The sequence below is a fragment of the Microcaecilia unicolor genome, unplaced genomic scaffold (assembly GCF_901765095.1).
Source record: "Microcaecilia unicolor unplaced genomic scaffold, aMicUni1.1, whole genome shotgun sequence".
Classification (NCBI taxonomy): Eukaryota; Metazoa; Chordata; class Amphibia; order Gymnophiona; family Siphonopidae; genus Microcaecilia; species Microcaecilia unicolor.
Window position 1 is genome coordinate 22,749 of NW_021963014.1, and position 22,559 is coordinate 45,307.

The following is a 22,559-nucleotide window of genomic DNA, read 5'->3' on the forward strand; positions in this document are numbered from 1 at the left end:
GAGTTGGATTCCCACTTCAGGCACAGGCAGCTCCTTGTGACTCTGGGCAAGTCACTTAACCCTCCATTGCCCCATGTAAGCCGCATTGAGCCTGCCATGAGTGGGAAAGCGCGGGGTACAAATGTAACAAAAATAAATAAAAAAAACAGTCATAATTTATCAATACTTGGCATGGAAAAATGTATTGAGACTATTTTGGACAGTCATTTTTATGCAGTTTTATTTTTAAGACTGAATAATATGTGGATTTGAGTTTTTTTTGGTGTTATGTTTCAACTGTTTTTATTATGAAATAAATGCATTACAAAGACAAACTTGTAGATACACATGCAGTCTGCACAACCCAGGAAAGGTTCAAAATGCCCTGTATCCCCTGAAAATTTGACCATAATATTCCACACTCTCATGAACATAGCTATAACGCTTGCTCCTGAGTGGAGCCCTACTTAAGTACATAAGTAATGCCATACTGGGAAAAGACCAAAGGCTCATCAAGCCCAGCATCCTGTCCCCGACAGCAGCCAATCCAGCTCAAGGGCAGCTGGCGAGCTTCCCAAACGTACAAACATTCTGTACATGTTGTTCCTGAAATTCTGGATTTTTCCATTTAGTAGCGGTCTATGGACTTGTCCTTTAGGAAACCGTCCAAACCCTTTTTAAACTCTGCCAAGCTAACACCCCAAGATAAACCCCCGTCCTAGGTGCTTCCCCCCCCCCTCAAAGAAGCAGCAACCCAATGTTAGCCCCTATCTAACCCCCCCCCCCAAAAAAAAAAAACACTGAAACCCGCTCATCATCCAATCCCATCCTCCCCACACCCACCGAGCCCCCTCCCTACTCAAGGTGTGTACCCTCCTTATAATCAGAACCATCCAGAATGCTCACAGTCCATTGAGAATGAGACTCCTGCCCCGTTGAGATAGTGTGCCCAAATAGGTATCCCAAAGTTTCAAAAAACGGGTTTTGCGTTTGTAGGAACCCTTAGACTCCTTTGCCTCCCAGGACATCAGCTGGTGCACAAGGTTGCGCCAATGCCAATATTCAGGTGTGTTCTCTGAGGCCCAGGACCGCAATACACATTTCTTCACCAACAGACACAGTTTGCGAAACAATAAGGTGCTCTCTACCGATGACCCCCTAAAAGACCCCGGGCCATCAAGCACCATTTGAAAAGGAGTACTGCAATTCTCCGGGAGAACAAGATAGATAAGTATTCTACCACCTGGCGCCAAAAGCATTGAACTACCGCACAGGAACAAAAGGCATGAAAAAAGGTATTATCTAACAGTTTACACTTTGGACAAAGAGGAGACCCCCCCAGCCTTAAACAACTGAACCTGCTCAAAATAAGCTCTGTGTATTACTCAGAAAGCACACTCCCAATAGCACCGCTGACAAGGCTCGTAATGCCTTTGATGTGCGCCAATATATCCCAGGAAGCCAAACTCACCCCCAGATCCCGTTCCCACCTAGCTCTAATCTGTTCTAAACCCTCAAACCTCTCAAATAGCCACAACGCCTTGTGGATGCCCGATATAGTAGGAATGCTATCTGAGAGTTCCTCAAATAAACGATCTAATTTTAGCTCCTAATTTAAGACGCAAGTCCTCCCCATCTAAGGATCTGATGAAATGTTATAATTGACGGTATGCAAACAAGTTTCCCCATTGTGTAGCCCCTGGGTTCCACAACTGGTCTAGTGGACGTAATCTTCCATCTACCCCAAGCATCGTTTTTAAGCAGTCCAACCCCATTTCCTCCCACTGAACAAAAGCTGGATTATCTAATCCTGGCAAAAAGGCTGGGTTGCCTGTAGTAGACAGAAGCTCTGTAACTTTTGGGTTCCCACCCAAACAAATTCCCCAAAACTGCCAGGCTCTCTCAAAGGACACAAAAGAACAATTAGGGATCTGTCTACCTTCAAGAGAGAAATTAGCTTGAATGGGGCAAAAAAGGCTATCTCCAGAGCCAGGGGTGTGTAATGACTTGAGGAAAACAACCAGTCACGGACGTGTTGTAGAAGGCAAGCGAGATAATAAAGTTTCAAATTAGGTAGACCCAGCCCCCTAGAAAAAATTGACGTCTCACCTTTGCTTTTCTCTTCGCCCAGCAGAAGCAGGTAACCAATTGATAGAATCGTCTAATGTCCTTTCTTAACAGCCGCAAAGGCAGAGTCTGCATTAGGTATAGCCATCTAGGAAGTATCACCATTCTAACCAGACATATACGCCCAATCAAGGGTACTGGCACTGCCTGCCATTTCTCCACTTGCTGTTCAGTCTGGACCAACATTTGTTTAATATTAAGACGATACAAATCTCCAACCTTAGGTGTAAGGAGAACCCCCAAATACCTAAATGAGTGTTCTGCCCATCGCAGGGGAAACCTCCCCTGCCAGGAGAGAAGGACTTCTGGTGGGGAGGCCAAAGCCTCAGATTTATCTAGATTTAAGCGAAAACCCGCATAATCACTAAACTCCTTTAAAACATCTAACAAAGCTCGCAATTGTGGATTTGTTTTTACATAGACCATCGTTGGGGAGATAAAATCTTTGATAGTAAACTTTTTTGCAATATTTTACAATTTTTTTCTTGAATTGCTGTTTGCTTGTAATAATGTTTGACATTTCTATATGTAAAGCACATGAGGGGGAAGAAAAAAAACCTCAAATGGATACCAAACAAAACAGTAATCAATAGAACATAAAGAAAATAATCAAACTCTGTGAAGCCCATGAGGCTAAAACCATCTTATTATACTAAATTGCAAAAATCAAGTATTACAGTAATTGTTGAGGATTGTCATATTTGTATGGGCTAAATGGTTTGAACCAATACCCTGTGTGTCACATTAACATTTAAACATGAGTGCCCCCAATGTATGTATAAACATTTGTGGGGTATATGTTGCAAGTAGAATCTGACCAAAAACAGCATTGGGAGCCTATGCCATTCAACCAACAAGGCAAAAATAATAATAATAATAATACAAAGATACATTCAGCACAACTTGAAAGTGTGGTACGATATGAATGGCTTACAAGTCCAACTGGACTTCAGGGGTCTATGTCAAGAGTAGATACAGTATCTGGAATCAAAATATCTCTCTGAAGTAGAACGAGTATAACCAGCGAAAAAACATATTGAATTAAAAAAAAATGGTCTATATTTGACTGGGCTTCCAAAAAAAAAATTACCCCTCCCACCCTTCCCCCAAAAAGAAAGACCCAGTACATTTCTAGCAGCGTACTCATTGAAACATGGTGTTCTATAAATTTATTTTCAGCACTTGAAATATCACAAGTGATCCCTGAGGCCACTGTGCGGTTTACAGTGTCTATTACAAGTACTTTATCCCTAATGGGCTCTTAATTTATGTTATATATTGTACCTGGAGCAATGGCGGGCTAAGGGGGTCTTTTACTAAAGATTAGCTTGAGCTATCTGCAGCAGGGCCCATAGGAATAAAATGGGACCTGCTGCAGATAACTTGAGCTAACCTTTAGTAAAAGACCCCTTAAGTGACTTGCCCATGGAGCTGCACAGGGAACTGAACCTGGTTCCTCAGGATTTCAACTGACTGTCAAGGCAGCAGTGGGAATTCAACCTGGTTCTCCAGGTCTGCAACCCACTGCTCTAACCATTGGGCCATTCCTCCATTGGTTGGGTAATTGCTCCTTTCAAACTATCCTGCCATATTCTGGTCATAGACACAAAGGAGGTACAACTGAAAAAGATAACAAGGACCCAAACAAGCAATATAAAACATACACAGGCATGCACACACAAAATAGGCACAGACCCATACACGCACACATGCTTGGAGGAGGGTTGGAGGCATACTATGAGATATGCTCTATCCTATCTGCTACCTTCTCGCCTTGGTGCTAGTGCCCTGTACCTGCTGGGTGGACTCTTGGTAATTCAGATGTGTTCATTTTCATTTAGTTTTCTTAGTTCACTTAATGATTGCTTAGTGATACTGTCATATTTAAGCAGATGATTATTTATAAGGCTGGCTGCACTACAATTTACAGCTGCAGTTGAATAGTAATTGGTTACAAGCTACATATTCTAACAGATATTCATGACAGGCTAAAACAATTATAAACAACTCCAAGATCAATTAACTTTATAGCAGCAGGAGATATGGAGGGTTTCTTACCTTAGGGACCCTTTTACTATGCTGCTGTAAAAGGTGCCCTGCGCTACCGGCGGTGGCCATTTATGCCGTCCAGCAGGGCCCCTTTTACCGCAGTGGGTGAAAATAACAAAAAATGAAATGACCGTGCGGTAAGTTCACACTTACCTTGTGGGCATTTCAGAGGGAACACTTACCGCCACACAGGGCTCCCACACTAACCCAGTGGTGACTGGGTAGCACTTGATGCTGCCCGATTATCGATGAGTAACCCCCTGCGGAAATATTTTTTTTCAATATTTCTGCTAGCGCCAGAAATGGCATGCGCTGGGGATGGAACTTCCGCCGACACCTGCGTTGGGCTGGCGGTAGTTCCGGGTTACCGCGCAGCAACCCTTTAGTAAAAGTGCCCCTTAATGATAAACAGTATAGTTACAGGTTTGGCCTTGTTTAATTTACTTGACTTTATTTGAATTTCTAGACTGCTTGTACCAAAACAAGTTCTAAGCGGTTTACAAATGTTCAAAATTGAATATTAAGTAACCAAGACCATCCCTCTTGAAATTACAACAAATATAAAATTTACAGTAAACTCATAAAAACATTAAAACAAAAGTTAACAATCTTTCTATAGTGCAGTATATGCATGGGATAAGCAGCATAAAATGTATTGTACTGTTTTGGGATCTTGCCAGGGTCTTTTGACCTGGATTGGCCACTGTTGGAAACAGGATACTGGGCTTGATGGACCTTTGGTCTGTCCCAGTATGGCATGTATTTATGTACTTGTATGTCTGATTGAGTGACCCTCTTAGTAACTATTGCCTCTGAAAAAGATAAAATAGCAGTGTTAAAAGAAATTTTCATAAAAAAGGATCCTTTTTTGGTGGAATTCAACTGCAGTTTTTTTCCAGATGTTGCGTGCGCAACACGATTATAGAGGAAACCCTTTCTCCTTCCTCAGACTCATCTGTTGTCACCTGAAATAATTGCCCCAAAAATATTTTCAGGAGATCCTGGTAATAAATAGAAATAAATCAAAACACAGAAAATAAAATGATACCCTTTTCACTGGATCAACTTAATACATCTTTTCGATTAGCTTTCAAAGGTAACCCATCTTTTTCAGATCAGAAATAAGCAAATGTTGACAAATATCAGAAATATATAAGTGAAACACAAAAGCATTCCATCGACAGTCTCACAGGAAGAGGGTGGGGTGAGTTAGGTGAGAAACAGGGAGAACTGGGTGGGTGAAAGACAGGGAGAGAGGGATGGCTGACAAGAGGGTGACAAAGCAGTAGAATTTTATGGTTTATAATGGAGTAGGAAACCCAGATCTTTGTTAATTCCTGCTTTGTCACCCTCATCATCCATGGATCGCCCTGTCTTTCACCCACCCAGCTATCCCTGGTTTTCATTTAACCCACCCCACCTTCTTGCTGTAAGACTGTCATTGGAATGCTTTTGTGTTTCATTTATATATTCTGATATTTGTCAATGTTTGCTTATCTCTGATCTGAAGAATAAGGGTTACCCTTGAAAGAATTGAAAAATGTATTTAGTACATATAAGTACATAAGTAATGCCACACTGGGAAAAGACCAAAGATCCATCGAGCCCAGCATCTTGTCCATGACAGCGGCCAATCCAGGCCAAGGGCACCTGGCAAGCTTCCCAAATGTACAAACATTCTATACATGTTATTCCTGGAATTGTGGATTTTTCCCAAGTCCATTTAGTAGTGGTTTATGGACTTGTCCTTTAGGAAACTGTCTAACCCCTTTTTAAACTCTCCAGTCGGTTCAAAACTCTGCTGCCCGTCTCATCTTCCGCCAGGGTCGCTTTACTCATACTACCCCTCTCCTCAAGACCCTTCACTGGCTCCCTATCCGTTTTCGCATCCTGTTCAAACTTCTTCTACTAACCTATAAATGTATTCACTCTGCTGCTCCCCAGTATCTCTCCACACTCGTCCTTCCCTACACCCCTTCCCGTGCACTCTGCTCCATGGATAAATCTTTCTTATCTGTTCACTTCTCCACTACTGCCAACTCCAGACTTTGCGCCTTCTGTCTCGCTGCACCCTATGCCTGGAATAAACTTCCTGAGCCCCTACGTCTTGCCCCATCCTTGGCCACCTTTAAATCTAGACTGAAAGCCCACCTCTTTAACATTGCTTTTGACTCGTAAACACTTGTAACCACTCGCCTCCACCTACCCTCCTCTCTTCCTTCCCGTTCACATTAATTGATTTGATTTGCTTACTTTATTTATTTTTTGTCTATTCGATTGTAAGCTCTTTGAGCAGGGACTGTCTTTCTTCTATGTTTGTGCAGCGCTGCGTATGCCTTGCAGCGCTATAGAAATGCTAAATAGTAATAGTAGTAGTAGTAGCTAAGCTAACCGCCTTCACCACGTTCTCTGGCAACGAATTCCAGAGTTTAATTATGCGTTGGGTGAAGAATAATTTTCTCCGATTTGTTTTAAATTTACTACACTGTAGTTTCATCGCATGCCCCCCTAGTCCTAGTATTTTTGGAAAGCGTGAACAGACGCTTCACATCCACCTGTTCCACTCCATTCAATATTTTATATACCTCTATCATGTCTCCCCTCAGCTGTCTTTTCTCCAAGCTGAAAAGCCCTAGCCTCCTTAGTCTTTCTTCATGGGGAAGTCGTCCCATCCCCGCTATAATTTTAGTCGCCCTTCGCTGCACCTTTTCCAATTCCATTATATCTTTCTTGAGATGCGGCGACCAGAATTGAACACAATACTCAAGGTGCAGTCGCACCATGGAGCGATACAGCGGCATTATAACATCCTCACACCTGTTTTCCATACCTTTCCTAATAATACCCAACATTCTATTCGCTTTCCTAGCCACAGCAGCACACTGAGCAGAAGGTTTCAGTGTATTATCGACGACGACGACACCCAGATCCCTTTCTTGGTCCGTAACTCCTAACGTGGAACCTTGCATGACGTAGCTATAATTCGGGTTCTTTTTCCCCACATGCATCACCTTGCACTTACATTAAACGTCATCTGCCATTTAGCCGCCCAGTCTCCCAATCTCGTAAGGCCCTTCTGTAATTTTTCACAATCCTGTCGCGAGTTAACGACTTTGAATAACTTTGTGTCATCAGCAGGCCAATAAAAAAGGTATCATCTTATTTTCTTTTCTCTGTTTTGATTTATTTCTATTTATTACTTTTAAAAGTGGAGTAACAAGGCTACCACACCACTTTACTCAGGAGATACTGGAAATTTCTAATGATACTTATGTACTTTTATTAAATTTATATTTTTCTTGTAAAAAATTGGTACCACAGGAGGCAGAGGGGGCGCCAAAGCATTTTGTTTCCTTAAATATTGATGTTACTGGGTATCTGGAAAATTCCCAAGATGTAATTGCTACTAGAGTTACACTCGAGGTCTCATTGTTTACACAACTAGATCCATTACTGATATTATTATTATCTTATTATGTGGCTACAAAGTCCAGCTGTTCTCAGATATGGCTCGAGCTACGCCAGCTGTAGAGCTGGCGTGAATGCAGCTACTTATATGCAGCAGGAATCATGTAACGTATAGTATTCTCAGTATTGGCTGTTATTTTGGAAAAGTAATAGGTTAGAGTTACTAGTTGTTTTATAAAAGTAATACGTTACTGTGACTATATTTATTTATTTATTTATTTGTTTCCCACATTTTCCCACCTATAGAAAGTAATGTTATTTTATTTATTTACTAGTAAAAAAGACCCGTTTCTGACACAAATGAAACGGGCGCTAGCAAGGTTTTCCTCGGATTGTGTATGTTTGAGAGAGTGTATGTGAGAGTGACTGTGTGTGAGAGAGAGTGAATTTGCGAGTGTGTCTGTGAGAGAGACAGTGTGTGTGTGAGAATGAGAGTGTGTGCAAGTGCGTATGTGAGACACAGTGTGAGAAAGAGTGTGTTTCACACTGATACAGTGTGTGCGAGAGAGAGAGTGTGAGACACAGACTCTGTGAGACTGAGTGTATGAGACCAAGAGAGTGTGTGAGTGACTGTGTGACACATAGAGAGTGAATGTGATACAGTCTGAGACATAGAGTGTGTGAGAGTGAGAGAGAGAAAGACATTGACTGTGAGAGAGAGAGTGTGTGTGTGACAGAGATAACTCTCCCCCCCTCTCTGGTGTCAGGCCCCCCCCCCTCCCTCTCTCGTTTCAGGCCCCCCCTTCTCTCTCTCTGGTGTCTGAGTGTTACTGTGCAGGACACTGAGCTCTGGCTGTGCTTCAATGAACTGACCAATCCTATTTAATAGAATGCACCTCCAACATTCTGAAGCCGAGAAACCTCGTGTGGTTGGTCACTTCTGCTTGTGACGAACCCGGAAGTACGTGATGTCAATTCAGGAGATGTGGGTTTCACCACCATGCATTTAGAACGTTGGGAGTTGTGGAGGCTTCATAGAATGTTGGAGGTGCATTTTATATAGAGAGATTGGGATTTATTAACTGCCTTTATGAAGAGATTCGTCCAAGGCGGTGTACAGCAGGCACAGTTTAACATAAAACATACAATTTTGTTAACAGCATAACAATAGTAAACATAGCCAAGTATAAACATAAATATAATAAATGAGGTAAACTTGACAACAGTAAATTGAGACATAATAATAGAACTAATGTGAAACAATAAAAAAAATATACACATTTAACAGCACTGGAATTCCCAAATGTACCTGAAGAATAGGATGATCCTCTACACACCACCAAGGACACTAAGGTCCTCTCAAGGACTATCACTAACCACACCCTCTCCAAAAGACATTACACGATGCGATACCCGCAAGCGAGCCTTCTCTGGAGTAGCCTCCACACTCTGGAATGCACTTCCTGAAAGACTCCGCTTAATACAAGACTATCTCTACTTCAGAAAGCAGGTGAAAGCTTGGCTCTTCAACCAGGCCTTTAATGGAAGAAGTAACTAACTTGTTAGTCTCGCACACACAGGGAGTGACACGGGCTGCATGTTCTGCAGCAGGACATGTTTATCCACTCCTACCCTAGCTGAGATAATATTTAACCATCTCTCTGACCTCATGCTCAACTTTCTTTAAATTAGTCACCTTTCTTTCTGTCTTACCTATCTATATGTTCCATGTTTGCTTATACCCTTCACTATTAATTAAAATGTTCTATTATGTATTGTATTGACATTGCAAGTAGTATACTATAATCTATAACAACCTATTCCCAAGGACTATCGTATCTGGTGAATCAGACCTCCAATGCTAAAGTGTATTTATATATCAAAATGACCTCAATACCTCCACCCCTGGTCTAACACCAATTGGTGAAACAGAACCTTTATATAAAGGATACCAGGGATTCTGTGGGGTTATTTCTTATCATATGTCATAATTTTAATTAAAGTTAAAATACTCAGTTTATTACTACATCAAAAAACTTATTTGTTTGCATTGGCTGACCTGAATCAGCACATACTCTTACATCTTGCATTAAAGTATCTTTGCCAGTTATATACGTATCCTTCTGTATAATCTCTCTGATCCCTTTGTATTTTTTTGCATTTAGCTATTTTCAATTCTTTTGTAAACTTATCTAGTTTTCTGTCAAAATCTTCTTTAGTTGTTTCAAACTCAGTCAATGTTGTCAATTGTGACACTCGTTCTTCTAATCGGGGTTTTTCTTCCACCAACTTCTTTTGGATTGTCTGAATTAACAATAACATAAGGTCTAAAGAGCATTGATTTAAAATGCTGTTCCATTGCTCTACAAACTGTTCATTGTCCGGAAATAACTTGGGAGCTTTTGTCATCCTTAATCCCCTTGGTATTATTTCTTGTTTACAATAGTCCACTAACGTTGCACTATGTAACTCATATCTTATGTATATAACTGGCAAAGACCTAAGCAAGAAGAACTAGGAGAGACAAAACAAAGAAAAGTAGGCTTTGCCTTGTCAACAGATTCATCAAGTGGTGAAGAAGAAGTACAAGGGGGGCCGAAAATGATAGGGCAGATTTATGGAAGAGGATACAGAACAAGAGAGGGGCACAGAAATATAAGAAGAACGAGAGGGAGAGGAACACAAATTTACAGAGGACCCAGTACCAGGAACAGACGACGGGACGATTCACTATAGTGAATCTGTCCGGGCATCAATTGACAAAGGAAGAAGAAGCAGTTCTTAGTAAGGGATTATCTTTTGTGCCTACTAGAAAACATCATCCCCTACAGTTTAGGATAGATTTCGAGAGGTTTATAAGAGTGCTACAACTGAAAAAATTTTTTAAAGATCAAGGGGAAAAAATTGCATATTCAAATTGCGTCAATAAAAGTACTTGGATTCCTCCAGGGCCGATAGATCCGGCAATCAACATTTTTAAACAGGCTGTGTTGAAAGATGTAGAAATAATAGAAACAACAACGAAAAGGATGAATTACAATTTAACAAAAGAGCAAAATCAAGCCCTTCAACAACTAGGGAAAAATTCATCAATAGTAATTCGAAGAGCTGACAAGGGAGGGGCCATAGTTATACAAACTAAAGAAGACTATATGGCAGAAATAATGCACCAGCTGGCAGATCAGCATACTTATAAGTTACTAACTGAAGATCCTACATTGGATATACTTACTACTCTTCAGAGATACACAAAGGTAGCCCTGATACAAGGGTTCCTAACGAAAAAAGAAAATAAATTTCTATGTCATATGCAAGCTAGGACCCCCATCCTGTATACAGTGCCCAAAATCCATAAAAACCTTAGCAAACCTCCAGGCAGGCCAATAGTGTCAGCTAGAAATTCTCTATCTGAATGTATCTGCCAGTATGTAGACACATTCTTACGTCCACTTATGGTGGAAATACCATCGTACATAAAAGATTCTATGCATTTTTTGAAACAGATAGCTAACGTCAAGATCTCACATTCAACAAAATTAGTCACTTTAGATGTGAGAGCATTATATACTTCGATACCTCAAAATGAAGCACTAGAAGTGACAGAACAAGCCCTAAACACACGGGTGAGACCATGGACAGTCCCTACAACATTTTTACAAGGGCTCATAAGCTTGGCATTGAAAAACAATTTCTTTTTGTTTGATGACCAGCTATATTTGCAAGTAGCGGGAATAGCAATGGGAGCCACGTGTGCTCCCTCAATAGCTAACTTGTTTATGGCACATTATGAGCAAAAATATGTCTATACCGCCCCCGAATGGCAGAAAATTATATATTGGGGTCGTTACATAGACGATGTTTTTGCCCTATGGGAAGGTACAGAACAAGAACTTTCACAGTTTGTAGAGAAACTGAATTGCTGTCATCCAACAATTAAGTTTGACTACAACTTGGACAAGGTCCATATTAATTTTTTAGATATATGGATTCAAAAAGAAGGGCAAGAGCTACACACAGATCTGTATACAAAACCAACGGATAGCAACTCTCTTTTGGCATATGACAGTATGCATCCTAAACATCTGATAGGGAGTTTACCTTTTTCGCAATTCATACGATATAGAAGAATATGTGATTCCACTCAGAAATATGTGGAAAAATCAGAAATATTGAAGAGTAAATTTCAAGAAAGAGGTTACCCCAACAAGGAAATAAAACGGGCTCAAAAAAGAGCAAGGTTTAATGACAGAGAATGGTTATTACAACCTAGAAAAAAGACAGAAGAGCCACAAATTAATTGTATTTTGAAATATACAAAAGAATCAGATAAGATAACAAAAATATTAAAAAAACATTGGGGTATACTGCAAACACAGAGTGAATTTAAAGACAAAAGATTGATGGTTTCATACAAGAGGAACACGAATCTGCAAGATACTCTTTGTAGATCAGACGTATGGACAAAAGGACAGACAATTACAGGCATCCAAAAGAAATGTGATAGATGTAGTATTTGTCCAAATATTTTAGAAGGATCGATTCTAGAATGGGAACATGGACAACAAATGATTACAGTGAGAGGCCAAGCTACTTGTGAGACAGAGAATGTAGTATACGCAAGCAGATGTCCATGTAGTAAGATCTATATAGGACACACTTCAAGAAAATTTAAAACACGTATAATAGAACATAAACATGGAATAGTGCATAAGAAATTAGAAGCACCTATGGCACAGCACTGTGCAGAGAAGGGTCATTCTTTTGAGCAAATGCATTTTATTGTGTTGGAAGTGATCAGTAAGGGTAAGAGAGGGGGGGATATTAAACAACAACTTTGGCAGCGGGAACAACGGCTGATTTATCAGTTTAAAACAACTATGCCCAGAGGACTAAATAAGAACGTAGAATGGAAGGCATTCTACTAGCGGTCCCTTTAAATGAATGAAACAAAGGGATTGGAGGAGGACTCTATGGGCGTCATATATAAAAAACCGCGGCCATTTTGTGCACGATAACATCAGAATTGAAAGTAAAAAATACAAGTAAAGAAGTTCCTGAAGCAGCGATTATTATCGCGAAACAAGACGTTCTTGTCAACAGAGTTGGAAAATTAAGATGAAATACACAATGTAAGACAAATAAGAACGGAGCGACGAAGGATCTACATATCGGAGAAAGCACTACCACAAACTTCAAGGGCTCATGAACAGGCACCAGCCGGCTGGAGAAGATTAAACACAATTCAGTTAAGTGTAACCTTTCATGAGACAGAAGGAAAAGGTGGATAGATAGGAATAACAAAAACTGAAGGTATAGAGATAAAGAGACTCCGTGTACACATTGTGATTAAGATACTTTAATGCAAGATGTAAGAGTATGTGCTGATTCAGGTCAGCCAATGCAAACAAATAAGTTTTTTGATGTAGTAATAAACTGAGTATTTTAACTTTAATTAAAATTATGACCTATGATAAGAAATAACCCCACAGAATCCCTGGTATCCTTTATATAAAGGTTCTGTTTCACCAATTGGTGTTAGACCAGGGGTGGAGGTATTGAGGTCATTTTGATATATAAATACACTTTAGCATTGGTAGGTCTGATTCACCAGATACGATAGTCCTTGGGAATAGGTTGTTATAGATTATAGTAAACCAAGGTACCCAATTATAGGAAAAGTAGTATACTATGCCATACTTTGTATTATTACTTGAGTATTTTTACTGCTGTAATTGCCTATTGCTCATGTTTGATCTAGTCTTACTGTACACCGCCTCGAATGAATTCCTTCAAAAAGACGGTAAATAAATACTAATAAATAAGAACGTAAGAGTAGCCATACTGGGTCAAACCAATGGTCCATCTAGCCCAGTATCCTGTTTTCCAAACAGTGGCCAAGCCGGGTCACAAGTACCTGGCAGAAACCCAAATTGTGGCAACACTCCATACTACAAATCCCAGGGCAAGCAGTTCCTTCCCATGTCTGTCTCAATAACAGACTATGGCCTTCTCCTCCAGGAATTTGTCCAAACCTTTATTAACCAGATACGCTGACCACTGTTACCACATCCTCCGGCAAAGAGTTCCAGAGCTTAACTATTCGTTGAGTGGAAAAAATATTTCCTCCTATTTGTTTTAAAGGTATTTCTACGTAACTTCCTCGAGTGTCTCCTGGTCTTTATACTTTTGGACCGAGTAAAAATCGATTTACTTCTACTCATTCTACACCACTCAGGATTTTGTAGACCTCAATCATATCTCCCTTCATCCATCTCCTTTCCAAGCTGAAGAGCCCTAACCTCTTTAGCCTTTCCTCATACGAGATACCATTATTTAAGGCTTGTTCGGCACTTCCATCTGTATAATCTTTGTATGTATAAATAGTGATTCTAGAAAGCTATGTACATATTTAAATCTTCAACATGCACAGTTTGGAAGCATGTATTTCCAATTTTACAATTTCAAATCACGTATGCTTTAAAAAATCTGGATGTTGACATTTACTCTTGCTTTGAAGCAGGTGTAAGCTAACAGCATGTTTGGACCTGGAGTTTCATCAGAGACTGCGGAGGCAATTATACTTACCTCTCTGGTGTTAAAAAATCACCTCAAAATTTAATTGTACTTGTCAGCATTTATATCTGCGTAACCCCAAGTGAAGCCACTCTTTTCAAATGTGCGTCAACTGCTCCTGCTGTGGTGCTACCAAATGCACTTGTATTTCTCCTGGTCTTATAGATGTGTAAACCCTGTAGAGGCCAACCAAATTTCGGTTTTAGTTTCGCCATTGAAACCAACCTGAAATCCGTGTTCAGCCTTGTTTGTGTTTTTGGCCGAAAGTGCCTCTGTCGTGCCATTCTCCCTTCCTCCTCCCTGACCAAAAAGAGCCCTCCTCCAAGACCCACCCACCAGTGGCAGCCCCCTCCTAGGCCTACCTGTCGGAGGGTAGTGGGGGCAAGAGTGAGCCTAACTTCTGCCCATGCCTACTCCTGGATCTTGGCAGCCATTTTGAGTGGAACCAGCAGGGGCAGGAACGATCCTCAGTTGCTCCTGTCTGTGCTGGTTCCAGTCTCAAAATGGTTGCGGTGACCTCTAGTGGCAGTCTCACTGGCCATTTTGAGGCAGGAGCAGGCATGGAGATTGCTCCTGCCCCACTACCCACCAACAACAAAATAGGCCCAAGAGGGGAGCTCTTTTTGTTTGGGAGGTAGGGCTAGTTTCATTTTCGACTTTGGTTTCTGTAAAAGTGAGTGGCCAATTTCGGTTAAGACTTGGTATCGGCGGAAACCGAAGAGCCTAGTTTTGATTGGGTTCTTAACCCCAGGGCCCACCCTGTCTGTCCTGTGGGTATTTATGCCCCATACACCAGAGAAACAAGGAGTGTTAGCAATTATCAGCTGTATTCACATAAACGTATTAACTGTACACTATATTCTGACAGATAATGGTATTTACAGGAGGGCAAACATTAAACAGACATTAACATAAAGCATTGAAAATAGTTTCAACCACAAGAAAATCCTGGCCTTGAGTCCCAGATAATTAGCCAACAACAAGTAACTGACATCAAAAAAAGGTGGACTGGGAAAAAAAACACTCTGCATTGTATGGACACAGTGCAGTTGGCAGACACAGTGAGATTTTTTGGAAATTTTAATTATTATGCAGTACCTCTCAACCACATGGGGAAATATGTTTAAATATGCACACACATTCCCATTATTGGTGGTGGGGATTTTTCCTTTGGAAGTCCCTCTCCGTCTGTTATGGCTCTCAGGCAAGTTGTGACTCAACTCTGAACTACAGAGTTGCACGGGGACAGAAATGCGACCCATCCCCACCAGAATCTAACCCGTCCCCACCCGCAAACCCTGTTCCCGTGCAGACCTCTACTCTGAACCAAAAGGAGCCTTTCTGTTGAAGCTCTGTGGTAGTTCAACTGTGCTTTTTATTTATGCTTTCTGGAGTCCAGGGAATCAGGGCTTCTCTCTCTCTCTCGACTCCAACCACAGAAAGAAACCTCCAGAACTTAGTATAATTAATATTCTGTTTTCTATAAGCCAAAGGAGACTGGAACTTCTTTTTGGTGATACCTCACAGATCTTTTACCTAGATGCCTTATGCAAATTCAGGAGTGAAATGTATTAAGTTAGTCCACTAAAAAGATATCACTTTATAATTTTTTTTCAATTGTATTTGTTAACCTTTATTTCTGTATTTTGAAGTGGACTAACACAGCAACCAACGTACTTTAGCTCTCACAGACAGGGATGATGGATTTTGTGGTTCTTTTGCTGCTCCTAATGTCACAATTACCTTCTCCAGCATGGTGGAGCTCAAGTGTGCAAAGCCTACAATCGAATTTGCTTTTTTACTTTTTTTTAAGGCATCCAATGATGATGTGTAATTTCATGGAGCAAAATGCTAACCCCCTCTTCCTCCTTACATTCGTTCCGTTTGGCACAGTTCTGAAAAAGATTATTCTCTTTTTGACTGTGTGAACGCCAGTTGGCTTTTGAATTTCCCTAAAGGTTTGGACACTCGTGTGCTCCCTTGGTCTTTACTGATATGTAGAATGTGGGTGTTACTGAGGCAAAACAAAAGTCACTTAAATGGGGTTAAGGAAATTGGCAGAGATTTGAGAGAAGGTTGCCCACCACCTGTTATTGTCACATTAGTGGTGGAGTAAAATGAATATTCCATTTACACTGCATGAGTATTTTTCTTTTGTATAAGATAACATACTGTGTTATTGACCTAAACATGGGTGACTAATTAGGCAGGATTTACAGGCTAGCAGTCTGGGATCCTGTTAGCCGATCTGTCACCATGCAACCGTCTCAGAGCAGAAGATTTCATTTGTCATGGAGCTGGAGAGTATTTTTCCTTTTTCTTCAGATCTATGTACTTTCTCTGTGCTGTTTGATGCTATTTGTTCAGTATCTATGATCCCTTTCCCCTTTCCTTTTCTTTGGCAACGGCTTCTGGAAGTGAATTGAAATGAGGAAGTTTTTCATCATTTCTAGCCATTCTGTCAGTGGTAGGATTTTCAACGTGGCAGGACCAAATTTACAGAATTCACTTCCTCAGGAATTAAGGGCAGTTCCATTTAATGTTAGCTTTTTGGAAAAGTCTTCAAGCATATTTATTTAGACGGGCCTTTTCTAGTTAAGGTGATGATCAACTGCCGACTCAGGAATAATGTCAGGAAGTATTTTTTCCCACGGAGAGGGTGATAATTGGGAAGCAAAGCCAGTGCTGGGTGGACTTCTTTGGACTGTGCCCTGATCGTGGCTGCACAGATTCAGCTTCAGAAGTTGGAGAACAAGGCCAGTGCTGGGCAGACTTCTACGGTCTGTGCCCTGATCGTGGCTAAATAGATTTGGATGAGTTGGAGTGGAGCTTTTCAGGGGCTTCAATGACAACTTCTGAAGTTTTAGAACAAGCATCGTTCTGGGCAGACTTCTATGGTCTATGCCCTGAAAATGGCAAGAACAAATCAAGATCAGGTGTACATATGTAGTACCACATCATACCTCATTAGTTTATCTTGTTAGGCAGACTGGATGGACCGTTTAGGTCTTTATCTGCCGCCATGTGCTATGTTACTATGGGGCTCATTTTCAAAGCACTTAGGCTTACAAAGTTCCATAGGTTACTACGGAACTTTGTAAGTCTAAGTACTTTGAAAATATGCCTCTATATGTATTAGCTCCCAGAGTATTCTGGGGGATCTGAATTTACATTTAGACAATCTGTGGGCTCCGTTTACTGCTGATTTTTTGGGAATTACTTGATGATCTTTCCCTTCAATAATATGTTATTTATCCCACCCATCAGGCAGGTCATATATTGGATATTCTTATTTCCTCTCAGGACCCTTCCTTCTGTTTCTTTTCCTCTCTCCCTATGTCTCTCTCCTGGATGGACCATTTCTTTATCTGTTGTCAGCGTTTTACTACTATCTCTTCTTGACCATCTTGCTCGTGCTCCTCTCAGTCCTATGACTTTGATTGACTTAATTCGGAAGATTTCAGGTCTGCTCTGCCACTTTGTCCCACTGTCTTTTCTGTCCAATTGGTAAATGACCAAGCCATGTCTTGGGACTGGGCTCTTTCAGACACTTACAATCAATTGACACCATTGCGGGCTGTCTTTTATTTTTTGGCTCACTGCACCAGTGAACCTTAGTTTTCTAATGTACTTGCCCTTCTTTGATGCCGGCTGCATCAAGTGGAGTGCCACTGAAGAAAGTCCTGGTCTTTTTCTTTGTCCAGGTATAAATGTCTTTCTTTGGAGTATAAGGCTGCTATTGCTGTGGTCAAAAAGACCTACTATTTATTTTATTTATTTTGCTGCATTTATATCCCACATTTCCCCACCTATTTGCAGGCTTAATGTGGCTTACAATATAATACAACTACAATCACATTGATGGAATAATCAGAATATATATAACAGATAAGGTGCATATGAATATTATGGCAATCATATTAACGGAGAAGAATTTCAGAATTATTGCTATTAAGGTTCATACGAAACTTATGTTGATTAAAAAGTGGGTAAGTGGATAACAACAGAATATAATGATATCAGGACAAGGTATAATTGTCAGTAATTAGGATAAATGGATAACAACATTACATAATGATATCAGGACAGGGTATGATTGTCAGTAATTAGGGTGTAAATAAAATAGGCAAAATAAGAGTTCCAATATAAAATTATGTCTGGTGTAGTTTAGGAGTCAGATCGTTATGAGGGATCCATTTTGTACGCTTTTTTGAACAAGTAAGTCTTCAGTAGTTTCCGGAAGGTCATCAAGTCGCGTGTTTTTCTTATAGTGGTTGGTAATTCATTCCATCGTTGTGTACAGATGTATGAAAAGCTAGATGTATGTATTGATTTGTATTTAAGTCCTCTGCAATTGGGATAATGGAGGTTTAAGAAAGTACGTGATGAACTTTTGTTTCATCTCTCTGGTAGATCTATAAGGTCTGACATGTAAGATGGGGCATCTCCATAAATAACTAAGGTGCATATTTTGAATGTAACTCGATCCTTTAGTGGAAGCCAGTGTAATTTTTCTCTAAGGGGTTTAGTACTATAGTATTACTATTCATCTTTAATAGGAAAAGCTCTGACTTCAACACAACTTTACTGTGTCTTTCGTTTGCTTACCACTGGTACCTCCCATCTGTTACCCTGTTCACTCTCTTCCTACGGCAGGGGATCTGGCTACCGACTTTTCTTCCAAAATTCTCTCTACACCAGCTGCTTTGGCTTCTTCAGTTCCTCCTTCCCTTCCCTTATCTGTCTCTTCGTTCCTCGTGAACCAGAATGATCAATCTAGTTTCCTTTATCATCCTTTCCCTTACCAACTTAAGATTTTTTTTAGCAGTCCACACAACCACTGCCCCTCATGATCGTATGCCTTCTGGTGTAGTTAAGAAGTTTGGTAGTTTAATTTTTCCCTTATATATTATTAGTTCTTCTTTGACTTTAGGTATAGTCTCAGATGTTTGGAAATTGGCACACATTACCCTAAACTTAAAGATATCAAATTAGGTTCTTTGCCAGTGAGCAACTATCAACCTATCACTCAGCTGCTATTCATCTCTAAACTGGCTGAATGGGTTGTTCACTTTCATCTTGATTCACAACAAGCTTTTCATCATCATCAGATTGGATTTAGGAAATCCCAGAGCACAGAGACTTCTCTCTTGAGTGTAGTCTCTAGGATCCTCCACTATTTCGATTAGAAAGACTTTGTTGTCCTTATATCCTTAGATCTTGCTGCGACTTTCAACATTGTGGACCATGATCTTCTTTTAACTCATTTTCTTTGGGTGTCTGTGGCAGCACTTTGGCTTGGCTTCATTCTTACGTCTCCAATAGGAAGTATTTGGTTTGATGGCAGAATTCACAATCTGTAGCATACATTTTACCTTGTACTGTTCCTCAGGGGTCTGTATCGACCCCCTATGCTTTTTCATGTTTTCCTATCTCCGTTACTATTTCATTGAGGCTCTTGACCTGGAGGTTTTCACTTAACGCCGATGATATCCAGCTTCTTGCTCCCATCTCTCCTGCTGATGCTCAGTCTATTTGCTCTCTTAATTTTAACCTGAATAGAATTGGTGCTTGGCTTGTGGGCAAACCTAACCCTGAAAAATGTTTTAGTACTCTTTTTGGTTGTACGAATATACCTTCTTTGTACCAATTCAAATGGTGGGTGTTATCCTAGTGCCTACATAATCAGTTTGAGTTCTTGGGGTACTACTTGATAGTACCCATTTGTTTCATCAACATATTTCTCTGATTTTAAAGTCCCATTTTTACAGATGACATTTATTATACTCAATCTGCTCTCTGGCTCTGCTTTACATATTTCAAAGCACGCTCTTGTTCTTTCAGAGTTAGACTACTGCAACTCATTGTTTCAGGGCCTAAGACAAAAAGACATACTAAGGCTTCAGTTAGTACATGTGACGCTTCGCTTGATAACTGGTACAAAATGATTTGATCATGCTACGCCTTTGCTCTATTCAGAGCGTTGACTTCCTGTGTCTTTTCGTGTTGCCTATAAGCTTTTTCTCTTGACCTTTAAAATTCTTACTAATAGATCTCCTTTTTATTTATTGCAGTATCTCTTGCCTTATTCTCCTTCTGCTTCACAAAATCTTCAGATTTCTTCCCACCGTGAAGTCTGTCTTGTTACGATTCATCATAGACTATTTATTTCTCTATCAATACTCTGTAATCCATATTATTATGTAAGCCGCATTGAACCTGCTTTGAGTGGGAAAGCGCGGGGTACAAATGAAATAAATAAATAAATAAATGTCATAGCTTCAACCCTTTGAAATTCACTTCCACTTGACTTCCGCCTTGAGGGTTCACTTATAGGGTTTAAATCTAAACAAAACTTACCTGTTTCTTGATACTGATTTTCACTCCTTGTCCAAAGCAAAGACTTGTTATGGATGCATCAGCATTGCTTTACTTTCCCTTCTCTTCCCTTTTTCCCCTTTTGATCCTTTCCTTGTCTTTACCCCTTTAACTTTGGTTTCTTCTTTCCTGTCTGTTATTGTAGTTCTTTTCATGAATATTTCTGATTTTGATTTATTGTGAATCACCTTGATGCACCTTCTCTATGGTGGTATATTAAATTTGATATTAAACTTCAAACTTGGTTAGCGGACAGGCTGGAGCCTTCACAAACACAGACAGAAAGGAACTGGCACTACAATAAACACTTTATTTTCATATATCAGCAGGATAAGTAGCCAGTTCACTTCACAGGCTGTATATAAGGTAAATGCAATGATTCTTAAGTCCATCCATTCATTCTTCACTTCTCCCCTGACAGGCTCCACAGTTCAATACATAATCATTGTCTCAAGCCTAATCACAATTCCAGTAGCCAAGGGATAATTGGCCTAACTTGACAGTCTTCAGTTACCTTATATTCAGATCCTGGAGGCATACACTTGAAGTCTTCTTCCAAACACAGGGTGAAAGCCTCTGAGCTAGGGCCACTCCTCTTCCCTGGAAAATCCCTCAGGTACTGCAGCCAAGCCAGAACACCCTGGGAAAGTTCTCACTCAGGGCTTCCCTGTTCTGTTCTTTCAAAGGGCTTTTAACTTCCTTCTCTCTGTTTGAGCCCCACCCTCCTGACCAGATAGGCTAACTTACCTATTCCTTGCCATAAGATAGCTCAGTTCCAACTTCAGTGAGGAAGTGTCCATAAGGAAACCCTGCCTTGTACCACCAACTTCCTGACTTACATATTTTACAAAAAGTTCCATATTCAGCAAAGCCTTTTGTAAAATACTGGGGAAATATGAATGTCCCGACCTGGACATCCAAGTTTATTAGAACTTGATATACTGCATATCATAACCATCAATGCAGTTTACAAAACACACTATAATATCATCAAACATATAAACGGCAAGTGACCGACTCACCTGCAAATGCGCAGTAGAGACTTCCCTCTCAGTCCCGCCCTCGCGTCAAGACGTGATGATGTCAGAGGGCAGAACAGAGAGGGAAATGGAGTTGAAGTCATTGTCGGACGCTGCCGCCTGGAAACGAACATCGTGCGCACCAACCTCCACCCTCCCCCCATCCCCGCCGCCGCTCCTGCCGTCCTCCGCATCGGGCCCCCTGCATTGACCTGACAGCGCCTCTCACCTCCGTGTGGAAGCGCTGCAGGCAGCAGCACAGCTTTCACACCGAGGTGAGAGGCGCTGTCAGGCCAGTGCAGGGGGCCTGGCATGGAGGGGGGAGGGAGCGGCGGCGGCGAGGAGGGTAGCTGGAAATCGCGCTCGTTTTTATGGGCTTAATGGCTAGTAATGTTCATATTAGATACTATTGGAGATTCTACATGGAGTGTTGCTATTCCACTAGCAACATTCCATGTAGAAGGCTGCGCAGGCTTCTGTTTCTGTGAGTCTGATGTCCTGCACGTACGTGCAGGACGTCAGACTCACAGAGGCAGAGGCCTGCGCGGCCACATTGCTGATCTGCAAGGGCCGACTTCTACATGGAATGTTGCTACTATTGGAGATTCTACATGGAATGTTGCTATTCCACTAGCAACATTCCATGTAGAAGGCTGCGCAGGCTGTGCAGGACGTCAGACTCGCAGAAGCCTGCGCGGCCACATTGGTGATCTGCAAGGGCCGACTTCTACATGGAATGTTGCTAGTGGAATAGCAACATTCCATGTAGAATCTCCAATAGTAGCAACAGTGGAGGAGTGGCCTAGTGGTTAGGGTGGTGGACTTTGGTCCTGGGGAACTGAGGAACTGAGTTTGATTCCCACTTCAGGCACAGGCAGCTCCTTGTGACTCTGGGCAAGTCACTTAACCCTCCATTGCCCCATGTAAGCCGCATTGAGCCTGCCATGAGTGGGAAAGCGCAGGGTACAAATGTAACAAAAATAAAATAGATACTATTGGAGATTCTACATGGAATGTTGCTACTAT